At 30.3% G+C, this 21300-nt stretch overlaps 1 protein-coding gene across 2 annotated transcripts in view; it reads right to left on the reverse strand.

Annotated features, from left to right (window-relative positions):
- LOC117171815 overlaps window positions 1-21300 on the reverse strand; it is a 432578-nt gene that overhangs the window by 394858 nt on the left and 16420 nt on the right. The gene's annotated exons all lie outside the window — the stretch shown is intronic.

The following is a 21300-nucleotide window of genomic DNA, read 5'->3' on the forward strand; positions in this document are numbered from 1 at the left end:
ATTCCTAATTTTTCACCCTCCTAATTTTAACGCTTCTGAATTTTCACCCATTCCGCTTCTTTGGTTTCCGAAGAAATACCTTTCAGAGTTTTGGATTTCTGAATTATTCCTTTTTCCTACTTTTTTCTATTCCAAAGTTTTACCATTATGTATTATAACTCATTCTGAAATTTTACCTTTCTTAATTTTTACCGTTCCGAAAAATGAACGGCCGTCCGGATACGAACCCTCGATTACGCAGGATAACTGTTTAAAGATTTACAATGAGCAGAGGCATTTGAAAAATGAAGATTCGAAATCAAAAATAACATAAAAGAAACGATCCGCAGACAGAAAGTCGCATCAGTCGCATTAAACACAGTACAGGATAGCCAATGAAAATCTTATCATAAAAAAGAGGTTGCGATATCAACGGAATCTTTTATGAAGCCAACGCATGCGCATCGAAATGCGATCTAGAATCATTTTTAGGTTAAGAACAGTACTGCGTATTAGGTGCTTCTATGCCTCTGCAAGCACGAAGCCTGCATCAAGAAAACCCATAAGAGTGAAAGAGATGGGCCATTCTCTATCTCTCTCGCTGCCTGCTTGCAGAGGCATGAAAGCACCCTTATGAAGCCAAGGCATTTCCACCGAAGTGTGCTTCCCGAGTGATCAGTTTGGCATCGGTAAATGCTAGGGATAGAAGTCGAGTCTGGAGTTTGAATTGTACAATTTTGACTTGTATTTCATTCAAAGCTAGCTCTGAGAGTCTAAGGTGTCAAGGCATGTTCGAGGGATCTGTTTACATTATGGATGTAAACATTCCTAGCGATCGTACCAAATTCGAGTGGAGCTCATATTTGTTTTTTTCAACATTTATTTTATCTTCAAACATTGTAATTATTTAAACAATTTTAATAAATAACTATGTTTTAAAGAATACGTTTAATTTATTATGTTGCTTTGTAAATTTTTATTTAAAAATTAAGACTAAGAATGTCTATCCAATGACTCTTTTCTATGTTGCTTTGTAAATCTACAAGAACTAATAATTATTGAAACAATTTTTATTAAAAAATGAAGAGATTGCCCTTTTTCTACAAGTAAGTTTTTTTACGAAGTTAACTAAGAATGTCTGCCCGATGACTATTTTTAATTTGATATCAAAATTTACATAAACTGTTCATTATTTAAACCATTTTAATTAAAATACTAAAATTGACCTTTTTTCTAAGTGCCAGTTTGTTTGTGGAGTCCAACTAAGAGTGTTTATCCAATTACTTTTTTCTATATTTCTTTGTAAATTTACAAGAACTATTAATTATTTACAGAATTCCAATTTAAAAAGAAGAGTTTAACCTTTTTTCTGCGAGTTAATTTTTTTTACGAAGCCAAGTAAGAATTTCTATACAATGATTATTTTTTAAGCTGATTTTTAAATTTACAAGAACTAATAATTATTTGAAAAATGTTAATTAACAAATTAAAAGTTTGGCTTTTATCCTACGAGTCAATTTGTTTCCTAAGTCAACTAAGAATGTCTATCGGATGACTCTTTTCTATGTTGCTTTGCAAATTCACAAAGAACTATTAAGTATTTAAAGAATTTTAAATAAAAACTCAGACTTTGGCCTTTTTTCTACCAATTCAATTTTTTACGGAGTCAACTAAAAATGTCTATCGGATGACTCTTTTCTGTGTTGCTTTGCACGTTTACAAAAACTGTTATTCATTTAAATAATTTCAATTTAAAAATAAGAGTTTAACCTTTTTTCCACAAGTCAAGTTTTTTACGAATACAAGTAAGAATGCCTACACAATGACTATTTTTAAGCTGATTTTCAAATTTACAAAAACTATTAATTATTTAAACAATTTTAATTAAAAAATTAAAAGTTTGACCTTTATCCTACGAGTCAATATGTTTTCGTAGTCAACTAAGAATGTCTATCGGATGACTCATTTCTATGTTGCTTTATAAATTTACAAGAACTATTATTTATTTAAAGAATTTCAATTTGAAAATAAGAGTTAAACATTTTTTCTACGAGCCAATTTGTTTTTGAAATCAACTTAGAATGGCCATCCGATGACTCTTTTCTATGTTGCTTTCTACATTTACAAGAACTATTATTTATTTAAAGAATTTCAATTTAAAAATAAGAGTTTGACCTTTTTTCTACGAGTTAATTTTTTTACGAAATTAAGTAAGAATATCTATCGGATGACTCTTTTCTATGTTGCTTTGCAAATTTACAAGAACTATTAATTATTTAAAGCATTTCAATTGCAAAATTGAGAGTGCTCTTTTTTTAAGAGTCAATGTGTTTGCGGACTCAGCTAAGAATGTCTATCTGATAATTTCTATGTTGCTTTGCAAATTTACATGAACTATTAATTATTTAAAGAATTTCAATTGCAAAATTAAGAGTTCAACCTTTTTTCTACGAGTGAATTTGTTTACGGAGTGAACTAAAAATGTGTATCGGATAACTCTTTTCTAAATTGCTTTTCCAATTTACAAGAACTATTAATTACTTAAACAATTTTAATTAAGAAATTAAGAGTTTGGCCTTTATCTTGCGAGTCAATTTGTTTTCGAAATCAACTAGGAATGTCCATTAGATGACTCTTTTCAATGTTGCTTTGTAAATTTACAAGAACTATTAATTATTGAAAGAATTTCCATTAAAAAATTAGGAGTTTGGTTTTTTTTCTACGAGTATGCTCTATTTTTTAACCATACCTTGTAAATTTATAATAATTATTATTCGTTTAAACAATATTCATAAGCATATTGAGATTAAAGGTATTTTTTAATTCATAAACACAATTTGTTTACGAAGTTAACTAAGATTATTTTTGCGATGAATCTTTCCTAAGTTATTTGGTAAATTTGCAAGAATTATTAATTATTTAAAGAACTTTCATAAAAAAATCAGAATTTAAATATTTAAAAAAGGAAAGGGTCAGTTTTTTTACAAATTCAAATAAGAATATCTTTCTGATTAATTATAATAATCAAATTTTCATGATTTATTATTTAAACTATTTAATTTGTTTACGGAATCAACAAACAATGTATTTCTAATCACATTTTTACTACTACACTTTGCAAATTTATACAAATCATTTATTATTAAAATAAATTCAGAACTTGACTGTTTTTTATATTTTAAACCATTTGAACATTGTAAACAATTTAGTTTTGATAAGAAAATGTATACACTATACATTTTATAAGAATTAAAAAAGAAATTTAAACTGTATGATGGTAAAAACTTTAATTTTCATTAGTTTCAGTAATTATTTCGTTTTATTAATTTCCTCCAGTAATTTCATTGTAATCTCTATGAATTTTAGTACAATTTGCTGCCAATGCGGCTACAAACGAAATTATTCGAATTACTCTCAGTTCTCTAAAAATTTGGCAAGATGAGATGGAAACTGCAGAAAATCACCTCCCGAGTTTAGGCGGATTTTCAAATTTCGAATACACAACCAGGTCGTACGTCGTAGAGATGGTCACCCATCCAAGTGCTAGGGGTATTATATAAACTTCATTTACAAATAAAATAATTGCAAGTGAAGAAGGGGGTCGCGCGCGAAGCGCGCGTATGAATTTCTAGTAAAAGAAAAAATTTCAAGCTAAATCTCGGGTTTTCCGGTGAAAAATGGCATTTTTCCCGATTTAAACTTTAGCATTTATAATAATAATGATTAATTGATCATTGCTTTATTATACAAATTTAAAAAAGAATTAAACATTTCAGAACTCTAATGTGAAATATATCTTGTAAATTATTGTAAAAGTAGGTTTAGACCAGGATTTTTTAATAGGATGTCTTTAAAAAAGGGGCGAATAATAGGGAAATAAATTGTTTTAAATATCATTAATGCAGGTAACATATTTCTAAAATTTGATGTCGAAATATATTGCATTTTCAACAAAATAGTTGATTAATTAATTAAAAATAAATTAGCGAATATTTAAGCAAACGTTTTTAAACATCAAAGAATGAAGTTTTAACAGAAAAGTTAAATCTGCAAGTATAAACACGAACTTGCACTCAAGTAAAATGAATTGACAGCCGAGTAGTTGAACTTTTGGGCAAAAAAGGGGATATTTCAACCATAAAGTTGAACTTCTAACCAAAAAAATCAATTTTCAAATACAAAGATGAATTTTCAATTCAAAAGGTTGGGTTTTATTTGTAAAAAAGACGAATTTTCCAGAAAACAGTTGGATCTTCGCCCCCAAAAAAATGAACTATAAACTATTTACATTTTAAACAAAATTTTTCAATGAAATAGTATAATTTGTAACCAGAAGATATTAATTCTAAACCCAAAATACAATAGTACTTATCAAATAGGAATAGTTATCTTTCCACTAAAAAATATGTCCTTTTAAGCAAATAGCTGAATTTTCAACAGAATAATTAAATTTTTAATCAAATATTAGGGTTATTAACAGAAATAAATAAATTGTGGATTAAACAACTTTTAATCATGAAATATGTCTTTCCAACCAAGAAAGGTGACTTTTCTACCAAAAGATGAGTTTCTTATGTAAAAAGACGAATTTTTAACAAAACTATAGAATTGTCTACCAAAAAAATTACTTTTAAACAAAACGATTATATTTTCAATCAACTAATAGAATTTTTAATCAAAAGAGATGAAGTATGAATGAAAAATATAATACTGAAGTTTTCAAATAAAAAGAATAAACTTTCAACCAAAATAGTTAAATTTTCTTATTGGACTTCTATTAATTAATTTCTCATTTCTTCGAAAACCAGAAAAAATGAAAGAAGAATTTTCTTCAAAACAGAGAAAAGTAAATGAATGATTTAAAAAAGCGAAAAACAGGAAATAGGGGAAATACTTTAAAATCCGTGATTAACTAAACAGCAGTAGAAATTATGTTCTAGGAAGTTTTTTTCAATTTCATTTCACAACAGTAAAAATATTTATATTTTATGACATTGTTATGCCAAGTACTGTTAATTCATTATATAATTTAAATATATCTATGTGATTACTTTGTTAAATATCTTAAAAAGAGGTTTCGTTATCAAATATAAAAGAAACGTTAGTATTTCAGCGACTCACAAACATAAGCTTTAAATTCTTAAAGTATAAAAGGAAAATAGATTTCTGGACGAAACAACATCTTAAATAAATTTTTTTTCAAGGGAACTGTGTTATCATCCGAGAATAACATAACTTTTCAACATATTTTCAGATTAGACGTAGCTATTTATTAATTATTTTTTAAATTATTTTTTTTAAAGATCTTCTCCTTCGCTCCGCTGAGAATCCAACCTCAGACCTTCCGATTCCCGGTTGGGTGCATTTCTCTTAAGCTACTAGAAAGATAGAAAGAAGAATCCTTTTTCATAAATACACGTATTATTTTGCCAGGTGTTACGATTTCAAGTTTTAAGAAATCTGTGTTATCATCAAAGAATAAAAGAAATGACAGACAAAGTTAAATAACGCTTTTTTTATTCATAGCTCCATCTAGTCAGAAAAAACGTTAAGAATTTCTGTTATTTACTGATGATAACAGAGATTCCTTGAGAAATTTCAATACGTAACATCTGGAAAAATAATGAGAGTATTTCGGAAAAAGGATTCTTCTTTCTACCTCTCTAGTAGCTTAAGGAAAAAGTACCCGACTTGCAATAGGAAGTTCTGGGGTTCTACTCCAAGCGGAGCGAAGGAGATCTTTTTTCAGAGAAAGTTTAATTCAAAGAAAAAATTATCTTCAATATTTCAACGTAAAGGTTTAGTAAAACTAAGCTTTTGCAGGCCCTAATCCGGTGCTGGCTAGCCTGTCAGGTCACACATTTCTTTAAATGGCTCATTCAATTTTTTTTTAACATTTCCCAAAATATCCACTTTAACATTACTTTTACATAAATCTGTAAATATATTTTTTTTGCTAGATTATGTATTTTCCAGCGCTCGTGAAAATCCAAATAGCCACTCATTTTGGACCACTCCAATCTACATATTACAAACGATTTTAGAAATTGGATCTTAAAGTGTGAGCGTTTTGTACATTGAATTCGTCACTTTTACTTTTATGAGAGAGCTTTGCCCAAGCTTTGTTCCCCTATCGATTTATCATCAAGTCTATAACGCCAAAACGTCTTAAGTATTCCATTCGTCCCTCAGGCAACAGAAACTTATTTTTTGCCAAAACGTCTTCAATAGTCCTCTCAAGCAAAAGGGTTTCTTCCTATTGCAGAGTACAGCACTTTGTCTGCTTCACTTCACGACAGACAGAATATTTTTGTCTCGACCTTGTCAGTTCACTTGTCTTTCTTTTCATTTTTACACTTAGGCGTGCGTTATTAAGAGAGCCAGATGTCAAATAGACAGAATATGAGACGCTAATTGGAGTCTAGAAACTCCTGAAAATGAGAACTAATGTTACAGTTCATGAAAATATAAGTAATTACGAAATCCTTATTATAGCGACATTTTTTAATTTAACTAAAATCATTAAGGATTCAGAAAAAAAGGATTGATATTTTGGTAGGGTCTCTGATTTTTGGAAAAAAATATTTTCGGTAAGACAGAAACATAAGCTTGAAAAAAATTGAAAGTATCCATTTCTTTTTTATTAAGAGAAAATCTCCCTCGATTAGGAAGCGAGTTAAAATAGAGGAAGCGAAATGTTCATCAAATGAGAAAAAATAAGTAGACCCATCGTGAATACATTTATAGTACTTCGCTGATGGATGTCTCGTTAGAGAATAGAAAAAATATATTTTTTAATCCTTAAAATTTGTATTCATCATTCCCGGAAGTAAATAAGCTTGAATCGTAACATATTTCCATAATTTACATTAATTTATTAACAAGAAAAAAAAACACATGCACTACGCACGGCTGCGCGCGTTGTTTAATTTATCTGTCTTTATTTAATAATATCTATTATCTAAATAATAAAAAAGAAAAGAAGTTTGATGTTTGATAATTGATGAAAATTGATATTTTAACTTCAAAATTATTGTATAATATTTTTTTACTATATATAGATAATTGAGCCGTTGCAATTTGTTTAAAAATACCAGATACCAACAAAAATGTCTAGCTTAACTAAACGATGTACAAAATTAAAAGTTTAATTTGTAAAATATCATTTTTCATTCAAAAAAGCTATTTTAAACACACTAACCAAACCTACAAAAATTGTTTAAGATTGTAAATCCTATTTTAAAAGTAATGTTTTACCTAACATAGAATTGTTTCTAAATTGTAAATCCTCTTTGAAACCTATACTCATATCTGGCGAAAAACATAAGTAAAACCAACAAAACTTTATTTAGGTGACATCCATGATTTTTAGTAAAATTACTGATTTCTAATATACAACGACAATAAAACAAAAAATTTGAAATTGAATAACTCAAAATGATATTCTAATTTTTCGACCAAGAACACTAAAAAAATCCTTAATTTTTATTTGAAGATACTAATTTATGACGAACAATAACTCAGTAACCTAAAATTGTTGAATAAGTATTAGCATTATCTGAAAGCTAATGATCGTTGAATAAATCATTCTTTTTCTGACAATTAATACAAACACAAACCGAAATGATTTAATCTTCTGAATTAGCATATCTAAAAAAAAATCATTGGATATAAATTTAACGATTTTTGTTTAAAAATACCAATTTCTCATCAAACACACCAACCTAACCTAAAATTGTTGGAAGATTGTAAATATCTCTTAAAATATAATAATTTAATATTTGAAATATCAATAATTTCTGACGGAAAACACTTACATCACAAAAAATTATTCATAATTTTTAATCTTCTCAGAAATCTAATAATATTCTTATTCAAAATAACCAATATCCTGTGAAAAAATGTCAATGTAACAAATTCCAAGACCAGTACGATTTTTAATTAAAAATATTTATTAAAGTTTACGACGCTAACGTAGCCTGAAATTGTTTAAAATTTATGAATCATTTAAATCTAATGTTTTTGTCTAAAAATGTAAATTTCCAAACAAAAAACTAACACAACCTAAAATGTTTAGATATTTTAAGTTTCCATCGAAACCTTATGAGTTTATATTCAAATTCTTAAAAAAAAAATAATTCATACTAGAAAACGCCAAAAAACATATATAATATTTTGAACAATGTATTAGATAAACTAAATGCAGCTATAGGACACCACAACTGCGATGCTGAACACGATGCGATAGAAAACTCAATTGAGAAAGTCTGAATCACTGAGGTTAGGGATATAATTAAGAACTTGAAAAACGGTAAGGCTGCCGGGTTAGACGGTATTAACGCTGAAATGCTTAAACACGGTGACGAGTGCATACCACATAGACAGTACGAATTGATAAATTTATGTTTCGAGATGAGAGACGTCCCAGACGATTGGAAAAAGGCGATTATCGTACCAATATACAAAAGAAAGGGAGGTAAAAGCGATTGCAATAATTACAGAGGGATTAGCTTATTAAGCACCATAAGTAAAATATACTCAAAAATACTTATTCGTAGGGTAATGAAAATAACAGAAGCAAAGGTTTGGGAAGTCCAAAGTGGGTTTATGCCAGGAAGTTCATGTACGGATGAAATATTTAGCTTAAGGCAAATAACAGAAAAAAGTTTGAGAGTAGGAAAAAAAGTTTTCTGTGCATTTGTTGACCTAGAAAAAACTTTTGACAAGGTAGATAGAAATAAAATTTGGGAAGTCCTGAAAGAGTATGGAGTCAATGGATGGATCTTACAAGCTATAAAAATAATATATACAGGTAGCAAAGCGAGTGTAAGAGTGAATGGGAAACTGAGTGACTGTTTCGATATTATTGAAGGAGTTAGATAAGGATGCGTTATGTCTTCATGGTTATTTATATTATTTATGGACAAGTGTTTAAGAATGGCTCTCTTCGACGAAGACGGTGTGGATCTCGAAACAGTAAGGGTACGAGGGTTAGCGTTCGCAGATGATAAGGTTGTTATGGCAGAGTCTATCGAAGACCTACAAAGAATGTTGAATAAACTAGATGCAAGCATGAAGAGCATAGACCTCATAATTAACACAAATAAAACAAAAACTATGGTGTTCAAAGGAAAGAGTGAGAAAACACTATGCAATATTTTATTAAATGATGAGAGAATTGAACAAGTTGATGAGTTCTTATACCTTGGTAGCTTATTTACTAGGGACGGGAAGATAGATGATGAATTAGATAGATGCATAAACGAAGATAAGAAGGTTATTGGTAGAGCAGGTCATCTTATCAGAAGTAAAAATATATGAAATAAAGCTGAAATGGCAATACATAATTCTATATTTGTACCGACTGTACTATACGGTAGCGAGACATGGACTTATCAAGAAAAAGATAAGAGTAAAATTAACGCAATTGACATGAGATTCATGGGCATAATATGCGGGAAAACCCTGATGGACAAAGTAAGTAACGAGATAATTCTAAAAGAATGTGGTGCAGAAGAGACGCTAGTATACACATGGGAAAAAAATCGTTTAAGATGGTTCGGACATGTTGAGAGAATGCCAAATGAACGACTAACGAAACAAGTGAATCAAGGTAGAGTAAATGGCAGCGTGCCCAGAGGAAGACCGCGGAAAGAATGGTCATAATGTGTGAATGAGACACTAGTTAGAAGAGACATAAGAAGTGACAGAAACACGAGAGTCTGCATGAAAAAATGCATGGACATAAAGAAGCTAGAGAAGTATGCCAGGACAGGAAAGTATGGCGGTAAATAGTTTATAAAAAGAGTGTCAGTAGAGTGAATGACGCCTGAAACAAAAGACCTTGACCACTAATGAACCAAGTGGAGAACCTTACATAACGACTCACTACATAACGATCTTCACTTGGGGTGATTGCTAGAGAGATTGATCAGCAGCCTGGGTCGGAGCAGTGTTGCGGAACGAACGTGTTATTTACATAAGTAACACGAGAATTCTGGATCAATCTGAAAATCCTCTATCCCTTCCACACATTGCTCCTTGTCCCACCGAGTGAGTCACGCCGACCCCGAAAGGGAAATGGGTTAATGGTGTAATAATAATAAAATTCTTCAATTTAAATGAACAAGAGTATTTAAAAAACAAAAATTTTGCTCAATTCACATAAGGATTTGAACAATTTTTCTTGTTGGAAGGGATAAATTGCAGGTATAATTTTCAAAAATTCAAATTTAACGTATAAAACAACTTTAAGTACTGAAAGGCCAATCAGATTTTTAAGGACAATGATGGCGAAATTTTCAATACATTTAGTTACACACACCACTTTTTCAGATAGGACAGGATTCATATTTATAATACTTGTATAGTTATTTGTTTTAATTCTAGTATAAATTTGTATATTTAAAAAAAGCATTTACTAACCACTTGTAGGAAGTTTAAAAGTTCCTTACTTTTTTATATTCAAACAGAGAAATTTTGAGAAAAATTTCACTTTACTTAAAATATATAACGTTAAGAAAACTTTGCGGTAAAACTTCTTGCGGTAACAGAATTTAGCTTTTACAACCAAAAGGTAGGCAATTAGGAAAAGTAAATTTCGTGAGAAATCAACATTAAAGTTTAACCGCTACATTCTTATCAGTGTCAGTTTCTAATTTTCAACTGCAGAACTTCTCTTTATCATAAACTTCGAGTTTAACCATTTAGATTACGTTTCCTGTTCTAAGATAAATATTTTTGGATATAAGTCCCCAGAGATTAATTAAAACCTTTTAAATAAAAGTTGCAAGTTTACTTTTATTTGAAACACAAGTGCACACATTTGAATTACTATTTTATCAGAATAAAAATCTGTCAGCGTCAATACTCAGATTCGTGTATACTCCCTACTGACTAAGAGTGCTTTCAAATTCGCGAATTTTACAAACCACCGAATTTTTAGAATGGGATGCTTTCACATTCCTAACAACATATTTTTTCAATTTTCAGTGGAATTTTACTCATTTAGATTTAGAGATTACCAAAACTCTAATTTTGCAGTAGGCACAAAAACGGTGTTGCTTTAGCGCATTTCATTTTACTTTTTTAACAAGAAAGTACTTTCGATAATTACTAAGATCTATCGAACCATGAACGAAATATCCTGAAAGCAGCACAAACTTTAGAAAGAGTTTTATAATTCTTTTACTTCTCAACAGAAAAATAAAAACAATAAGTTATTTTAAATCTATAACTTTATTCTGTCGAATCGCGAAAGGAGCGCAACAATCTGCAAAAGAAACGCTTGAATCGCGCATCCCAAAAACTCTGGACATGACATAGAAAAAAACTGCTCGACTTTTTTATTTTTCAATAAAAAATAGGAAATACTTTTGAGCTATAACTATTAACTTTATTGAAACGTGATAAAAACTGGAAAAAAACAAATAAAGAACTTAAGAAAAATATATCAAACATGTATTTTGCCCCAATTTAAAATCAAACTGGACCATAATTTTCTACAGAAATATCAGGTAGGTCAAAACAATAAGTTTGAGAAAATGAACCCATTTTTAAAATTTGGCACTTGCACTTTAGGACACTTCCACCAATACTAAAATAGCTTTTTTCGTGAGCATTTTTAACCACTTCTCACCGTAAATTTAATAATTTTGGCAGCACACAAAATAAATGTTTATTAAGCGAATAAAAAGCTTCATAATTTCGAGAATAACTAACGAGGGGATTGTAGTACAGGTAGGGAAACTGTAAGGGTTGGGGCAGCGCGGTTTTCTCAATTTTTTACAAAGTGTTTTTACAAACCTGTTCGATACTTCTAAACTTATGCTTTTACCATATTTTAAGAATCAGAGCGGTTCGGTAATTCAATTTTAGGCAATCAAGAGATTTTATTGATTAAAAAGAGAATAAACGGGCTTGCATTATTATTAAAAACTTTTTATATACACTGAGAAAACATACTTGTTGAAAATAACCAAAATTCTGCTGAAAATAGCCGAGTAAGACTGCTAATATAGCACCTGCAAACTTCGTTGTAAAATTTAACCAAGTTGTATTGGCTAAAATTTGTTGATTAAAATTAGCAACCTACTTTGTTACGTTAGCCAACCTCATTTTGTTGCGGTAGCTAACCTGCTCGGTTACTGTGACCAATGTACTTGGCTGTCGCAACCGACTGCATTCTCACTGCATCCATTGTAATAATATTCTATGATAACAATCTAAAAACAATTCTATACCTAATAATAATGTTTATTACTTAAAAATAATTAATTATGCACTAAGAACATCAACTTATTTATTCAAAAATTTTCGTGTCAGAAATAATGACGCTAATAACGATGTTAGCGATGGCTCCTTTCTTAACTGCGCAGACAACGGCCCCTTCGACTGTCCTTGCTGCGGCACCTGCGCAATTATGCTAAAATTATATCTCTACTCGGTTAAAAACTCGCAACTCAACTTGGTTCACTTTTACCAAGTTCAAAAGAAATTGGTTAAAACTTATCAACTTCAATTTGTTAGATTCAGCTACTAAGAATGTTAAAAAAGAACCCAGTAAATTTGATTGATTAAACACAGACAATATCCTTGAGAAAAAATAACAAGCATATTGTTTGTGTAAAAAGTGACTAGTTTGCTTGTGAAAATATAACTGCTAGTTGCAGCTTGGTTAAAATTTATCACGAAGCATTTGTTTGCTTTTAACCGAAAAAATCGTTTTATTTTAGCAAACAACTACTCATTCAAATTTTGCAGAGTCAAACTCGGTTCTGACAACCAAAGAATGTGTTATTTTTTACCATTTGACTTTAACCGTTTTAGCTCGGCTGTGATTAGCAACAAGCACATGATTACTTACAACCATTACTCTGTTCTTTTTAAATAATATGTCTTTAACCAAGCTATTTATCCATTATTCATGAATTTTTAAACAATTTTCAATCGTTTAAACAAATGGAAATTATTAAAACACCTATTTATTCCCAAAAAATGTAAGAAATAATCGTATTTTCTGATTGAAATGCAATATGCTGCCATTGTGTGCAATAGAAAATTTTCGAAAAACATTATTTAATTATTTAAATAATCAATTATTGTTTATTTTCAAAATTTCTAAAAATTAAGCCACAAATGTACAGCTTTTTTCAATTTGGTATTCTATGCTACTTTTTGTTGAACTATTGAATAATTTTGATACATTTCTTCTAATGTTTAACAATTTTCCATTTATTAAAATAAATTTAATTTGCTCAAGCTGTTATTTTCCGATAAATAAAAAAATATAATAAAGTAGAAGACATACAGTTAATTACGGCTTTTAAAGTATTTTTGGAAAAGTAATTATTCAAACAAATTATATTTATTTAAATAATTAAAGAGTGGCAAGTATATTCTTTCTATACACTATACAGTCAGAAAAATGATTATATGTGTTCTATTTATATTAAATTTTTTAGCTAGCGGAAGAAACTGCTTGGAAAAATAAAGATTATTAAAAAAAGCTAATTTGTTAAATATTAAAAGAAATGTATCCAAATTATTTAATTATTCAAAAAAAAGTAACATAGGATACCAATTTCAAAACAGTGGACATCTCAGGCTCAAATTGTAGTAATTTTGAAAATAAACAATAATTTATTATTTAAGTAATTATTATTTAAGTAAAACAAATAATACGAGTATTTTTTACAATTTTGGGGAATAAATAATTTTTTAAGTAATTTTAATTCGTTTAAACAATAAAAAACTGTTACAAAATTTATGATAAATATTTATGTCCATTAGTAATTATTTGTATGCAAAAGAAGCGGAAATTGCTAAAAATTAAGAATAATACGTAAAAGTGTATAGTTTTTTTATTTTTGGATCATATTTGGGGTGCTGCGGGGTGGGTGGGGGTGTGTTAGAAATAAAAATCATTCATATGGTTTTATTTCGTAGACACTCCTCTTAAATCCATAAAAAACTTGGCGCTTTTCTATAAAAACCTGGAACATGAGTTCAATTTTTCGAAAATTCCAAATTTCCCCATGTTAATTAAATGGCATTTGGAAGTGCCCGGTAGCACGTGTTAACATTCAACTTTCGAAAAAATAAAAATTACGGATTTTCTTTCTCCGAAAATGGAAACTGGGGGGGGGGGTCTTGCCCTGTAGCTCGAAAAGCTTTTTTGGACGACCCTAAAAAAAAGCCTCGCGCGCGGCTCGCTTCGTTCGCAAGTTTAAGCGCGCCTAGGGCACGCGACTGTTGGTTCTCGCGCTTCGCACATTCTTGCGCAAACATTTTTAAATTAAGACTCAAAACATTCACCACTGTAATTTTGTGATTGTGAATTCTCTTTCGTTAAAAAAGCTTAGCTCGAGAGTTTTAGCGCACCTACGGCACGCGACTGAGGGCAATCACACTCCGCGCTCAGTCTGCGTTTCTTTCGCATGCGGGCACAAGCCTTTTAAAATCAAAAGTGAACGGACCGACAAATGCAATTTTGTGATTTTGAACTCTCTTTTGTTAAAGCTCTTTTGGCTTTCACGAACACATTCTAATCACATATCTCGTGCTTCGCTCACGATTTTATCCAACCTGTCAACTTTTCTACATTATGCACAACACTTTTATATCAATTATAATGCATTTTTTATGTAACTCTGCCAGGGATTACTTATTAAAAAATTGCAAAATAAAAAGCAGATTGTATTTATCATGATTATTTTTGTATATGTTTCTTATTTTGCTTTAAATTGTATTCTAAGCTGCTCTGAAACATGTATCATTTCAATAAATGTATATCATTACAATTCATAATATGCATAAAAATTGAATCATACTAATTCTTATTTCCTTGTTTTTATTTTATTTTTTTTTAAATTTTTAATATTGTTTTTTACGATTATATAAAAACTACTGCGCATCTGCATAGGGTCTGAAACAGGAACTTATACAGGGTCTTATATAGGAGCCTATGTCCTCTTTCGTTTTTTCTGTACTTTTTGCAAAAAGTTCATTTTTTAATTTTTAATCTTATGTTTCACGATTAAAAGAAAATCTACTCGTCCTATCGAAAAATGATTAATAATAAATTTATAGATGTTTTTAGGCGAACAACTGTTGTCTGGTAATTCAAGTTCATACCTTGTGGCGTTTTTTCAAACAAATTTAATATTTTTATTCAGAATGTTATTTTTTACGAAAAAAGCAAAAACTACGTGTCCTATCAACAATTATAGCTCTTTTTTGGATGAACAAGTTTTATCTCATTTTTTATGTACCTGAAGTTCCGAACGTTCAAATGAACGAAATTAAAAATAATAAATATTTTTTTTCTGAAATTAGCCTGGCGGAATTAGTTCAGCTAAACATAAAAGTGAGTATTATACGAAAAAATCTCCAAAAAGAAAGAATATTTAAAACCACCCCTAGTGTATCAAAATCAGAAAATCGTCGAAATGACCGCCTTTATACAGTTTTTTTCGAGTTAAAAATACTTTTAATTTACCTTGTTATAGAACAAGTTTTTTCAGGGGGGTAAGAGCCGCCAAAAAGAATATTTAAAACCACCCCTAGTGTATGAAAATCAGAAAATCGTCGAAATGACCGCCTTTCTACAGTTTTTGTTCGAGTTTAAAATATTTTTAATTTACCTTTTTATAGAACAAGTTTTTTCAGGGGGATATTCTTTCCGGGGCGCGCAATTTGAGCTTTTTCATTTTTTTCGTATCTTGCATAGTTTGACCAGAAAATGGAATTTTTGGATTTTTCATTATTTTCGGTACGATTAAATTTGGAATGTTCAACTTTTCAACCAAATTAAACAAGAGGTTATCATAGTCCTGCATGGCTTTCAAAAAGCAAAGTTTATCTTCTCCTGATTTTTTTCATATCATGCGTTGTCTGTCTTAAAATGTTCATTTTAGTTTGTTTTTTTGAATTTTGAAAATATTCTAACTCTGATAATTTTCTTTTTATAGAAAAAAGTTATGGGGATAAATTTCTTGAGTTTCTAAAAACTATGAAATACTTACATAGAATTTATAAATCTTCAAAAAAAGTGGTTTCAAAAATTTTTGGTACGTTCAAATTTGGAATTTTCAACTTTTCGAACAAATTAAAAAAGTTATTATCATAATCTTGTAGGGCTTTCAAAAAGCAACGTTTTTCTTCTCTAGACTTTTTTTCGTATCATGCGTTGTTGCCTTAAATTGTTCATTTTAGTTTGTTTTTTTGGATTTTTCAAAATGCTATAACTCAAGTAATTTTTGATTTTTCGAAAAAAGTCATTGCGATAAATTGTTAAATTATTTGAAATACTATGAACAACCGTACAGAGAATTTTTGAATTTTAAAAAAAGTGGTCTCAAAACTATCCAAAATGTGCCCACTTTTTGAATTTTAATAAAAAATGGCTGGCTAATGAACTTGACCTTTTGTTTAGGACACTAAACAAGTGTACCAAAGGCCAATCTAATAGATTAATTTTTTCAAAAATTATCGTGTTCACAGACAGACATACAGATATACATACATACAGACAGACACATTCGTAAAAACTTGATTTTCGGATTCAGGGGGTTTCAAAACGTGGACATTTGACAAAAAATGGGGGGGGGGGTCAAATTTTACATAAATCTAATACCTTCTCTGATGAGAATGTAAAAAATTAAAGATGATCAAAGATTAAAAAATAGGTATACAGCAAAGGTTAAAAATGCTCATGTTTGCATTTTTTCAAATGTATTTTTTTTAGTAGATAAATTTTTATTTCTTTATTATGCTTATCAATATGTTTTAGATATGTTCCGAATAGCTGAATTCTTCGATTTTCTTCAAACTTCGTATACTTATGTATTTGACGCGCATAAAAATCATAGTTTTTTGCGTTTTTTCCAAACCAATATGCAAAATTTTGCAAAATCTTTTCAACAAAAGTTATAGATCTCATCAAAATACATATTTATTACAGCATACATTTTTTTGTAAGAGTGATAATTTTCGTGAAAATGAGCAATAATCGATTTTCATAAAAATACCAATAAAATTCATGGCTTTTTGCATTCACATAAGCCAATACGCACAATATCGCTAAATATATTTTTAAAGGGGAGTAGGAAAAGTTCCAGGAAACCTTGGAAAGGGGTAAGGGTTAAACCAAAATTATTTCTGTGACCAATCACAGGGGTGCCTTTTCGCTCCCCACGAGAAGCTGGATGTATCACTAATTTTCTCGGAAATTATCACTCGTTGAAAAAAATGTTCGAAAAAGAAGATGTGTATCTTAATAAGATCTACAACTTTTTCAGAAAAAAATATTGAAAACAATAAATATGATCCTCAATGGGAGCTACAACTTTGGTGAAGTATAAATGTATGCGGAGTTAAAATAAAATCGGAGAATTCAGCTATTTGGAACTGCACCCAATGTTTTTCTAGTGTATTTTTTTCAGTATAGAACCCTGAGTTGTTCAAAATGTTTTGCTTAGTAAGCTAGAAGATCATTTAAAAACACAAAAATCACTATTGGAAAAACATATTCTATTTTTGTATCCGCAGGCGGTTAAATTTACTTCTAATTTATTTTTATCATTTAAAGCTCTCAGGTGTTTATTTTTTTAAACATCCGCTAAAAGAGTTTATTGTGTGAAAAAAAGTAATAGAAAAATGATTAAACATAAAAATAACAAAATTATGAGGATACACATTTTTTTTAAATATTATTGCATATTAATATATAAATATATTAATTATTATATTAATATATTGCATATTATTATCAATTTACAGAATTTTGTTTCTATAACCGTAACTAACATATTATTCTTTGATACACTAATTGACGTATTTTAATAAAACAAAATTGGGAATTTTACTTTTTGGGCTAAAAATTCAATTATAAAGTTCGGTAAAAAATTCAACTATTTGTTTGAAAACTTTTGATAAAAATTGATAATTTTTGGATAAAAATTCAACTGTTTTTAGTTTTAAAATAAAATCTTATTTTGGTTGAAATAATTCATAAAAAATTTTTTAAGGAAATAATTTTTTGGTTAAAAATTCAAATAATTAGTTCAAAGTTGAACTATTTCGATGAAAATTCTTTTTACATCCTCATCAGAGAATGTATTAGTTTTGTGTAAAATGTGACCACCCCAGTTTTTGTAAAATGTCCACGTTATGATACCCCCTGAATGCGAAAACCAGTTTTTTACGGAAGTGTCTGTATGTCTGTCTGTCTGTGAAAACGATAAATTTAAAAAAATTAATCTATTAGATTGCCCTTCGGTACACCCGTTTAGTGTCCTTACTAAAGGTCAAGTTCGTTAGCCAGGCATTTTGGATAAAAATTAAAAAAGTGAGCACATTTTAAATATTTTTGACACCACTTTTGTGAAAAGTCAAAAATTCTCTGTGCGGCTATTCATAGTATTCAAAAAGTCGAACAATTTATCCTGATGACTTTTTTCAAAAAATCAAAAATTACCAGATATGAAAAAAAGTCAAGAGAAGAAAAATGTTGCTTTTTGAATGCCCTACAAGATCATATTAACAACTTTTTGAATTTTTTTGAAAAATCAAAAATTCATATTTTGACTGCATACAAAATAATGAAAAATCCAAAAATTACATTTTTCGGCCAAACTGGGCAAAATAGGTAAACACTAAATTCACAAAAATTGTTTATTTACAAAAGATCTACAAATTTTCTATTCACCACTTTTTTAAAGGGTGCGAAGTTTTGGCTTTATTCATGAAAAACGTCACTAACAGCAAAAAAATTTGCCCGCTGCGTGGGCACTATCTTACCACAACTTTTGTTTTTTAATTTCAATTTCGTCTCGTGTGTGGGGTTTCAACAAATTTAACTTTTCATGTTTTTAATGCTATTTTTTATGATTTAAACTAAAAACAGAACTATCCAAAAATAATTCGTGACAAATAAATCATTTTTACATTCTCATCAGAGAAAGTATTAGATTTGTATAAAATTTGACCTCCCTAGTTTTTATAAAAAGGTCCACGTTTTGAGACCCCCTGAATCCGAAATACAGGTTTTTACGAATGTGTATCTGTATTGCCCATTTTGAAAATTTTTGAGTACAGATTTTTTCATGATTAAAAAATTCTGTGTACAGTTGTTCATAGTACTTTCAAAGAAAAATGTTACTTTTCGATAGCCCTGCAAGATTATTATATCAACTTTCAGAATTTTTTCGAAAACTTCAAATTCTGACCGCACGAGAACTAATAAATAATAAAAAAATTGCATTTTGCGGTTAAAATAGGTAAGATAGGAAAAAAATGAAAAGACAAACATTGAGCACCCAAAAAATATCTACAAATTTTTTATTAATCACTTTTTCATAGGTCACGTAGTTGTTGTTTTATTTAAAAAAAAAACATTGAAAATACAAAAATTCTATTTTTAAATACACGACACACGCTAAGCCAAAATAAATAGATAAAATTTTTTCACCTAAGGTAAAGCAAACAAATTGTTATAAATGGCTTTGTTTACATTCTCCTCAGAAAAGGTATCTAAAAAGTCAAACGATTTATCAAATGACTTCTTTCATAAAATAAAAAATTAGGAGAGTTATAGCATTAACAAAATTCCAAAAAACACACGAAAATGAACCTTTTAAGCCAATTAACGGACGATATGAAAAAATGGCAAGAAAAGAAAAAGTTTTATTTCTAAATGCCCTAGGAGATCATCATAACAACTTTTTCAATTTTCTTGAAAAATCAAAAAATAAATTTTGACAGCATAAAAAATAATGAAAAATCAAAAAGTTACATTTTTTCATGCAACATTTTCACAGTATTTCAAATATTCTCAAATATAATAATACATTTTCATATATATATATATATTTGTCATAAGGACAACCGCAGGATTTCGCCGGGAGCGGGTGCTAATCTGGAAAATTGCACCCGCTCCCAGCGAAATCGCGGTAAAATTTCAGCCACAACCATGTCTCACGACCGTGAGATAGGTGGTTACAGTCTGTAAAGGAATAAATACGACGAGCCAGCAAAAGCCTCGTGCACCCTAAGAACACGGAGCGACCCAAGGAATACCGCCTTCTGCATTTTTCCCGCAAGAGTTTTAGCATATTGTTGACACGCAAGGATGCTTTTTAGGCCATTAGCAAGTGAAAGCTTGGCACCTTCAAGAGCGCCGATGATAAGGGCGATTAGTTTAACAGAATATTCCGGGTACAATCGTTGCAACTCCCTTATAAGGTCTCGATACCTCTCTTTCTTTTCATTCTCCTTGGCTATGATGTTTTTGTCAGCTGGTGCCGAAAATTCGATAACGAACATGGTTCGCTTCTCGAAGTCAAGAAGAACCATGTCAGGCCTCGAGTGAGCAACAGAAACAATAATCGAGAATATAAAGTTCCAGTATATGTGGCACTTCCCATTCTCGACAACTGACTCAATTTCCCTAGGAGCATTTAGAGGAGCGATATTAAGCTGAATGCCGTAGGAGTGACAGAGATGGTAATAAAGTACTCTTCGTGCCGCATTGTGCCTTTGAATGTAGGTCGTTCCCGCGTGAGTTGGACAACTAAATAGTATGTGAGCTAAATCCTTGGGGTGTGCATGTGGAAGATACCGTGCATCCTCTTATCGAGGAGCTGTTCACGAAAGATTTTCCCTTGTGCTTTCTTAATCCGGGTTTTCAGGAGTGAGTACTCGAGATAGATAAGCTATGATGCATTTTGCTGACCCCTAATACTGAAGTCAACTCCGAGTGTTTCAGCAGCCTCCTCCGCTGCTTTGTACAGTAACACTTCTTTGCCCACTTCTTCGTGATTCCTGACCATTTTAAGAAGAGGGTCTATTCCATTTGCAACTCTATGTGCTGTACCCAGAATAATCCTGTTGTGAAGACATTCAAGACTCAATATTCCGCGACCACCTTGAAGGCGTGAGATGTACAGTCGCGGAACGGAAGACTTAAGATGCATGCTGTTGTTCATGTGCATAACCTTTCTTGTCCCGATATCAAAGGATCTGAGCTCGTTCTTCGTCCATGGAACTACTCCAAGTGAATGGAGTACTACCGCAAGCATGTTCGTTGCAGATACCCTATTCCTCGGCGACAGTTCGGACGACCAAATCTGCCGGATAAGACGTTTGTATCTGCTTCGGAGGGTATCCTTTATAGATGTCACATCCTGAATGCGGCTCTGTGGCATGCCTAGGTATGTATAAGTCTCTCCAGCGCAAAGGTTTCGTATATATTGGCAATATTGGCAATAGGGCAAAAGGGGTAAGGCAAAAGGGGAGGGGGCTCATGGTGTCGCCCTGAAT

The sequence above is a fragment of the Belonocnema kinseyi genome, chromosome 4, assembly GCF_010883055.1.
Source record: "Belonocnema kinseyi isolate 2016_QV_RU_SX_M_011 chromosome 4, B_treatae_v1, whole genome shotgun sequence".
NCBI classification, from domain to species: domain Eukaryota; kingdom Metazoa; phylum Arthropoda; class Insecta; order Hymenoptera; family Cynipidae; genus Belonocnema; species Belonocnema kinseyi.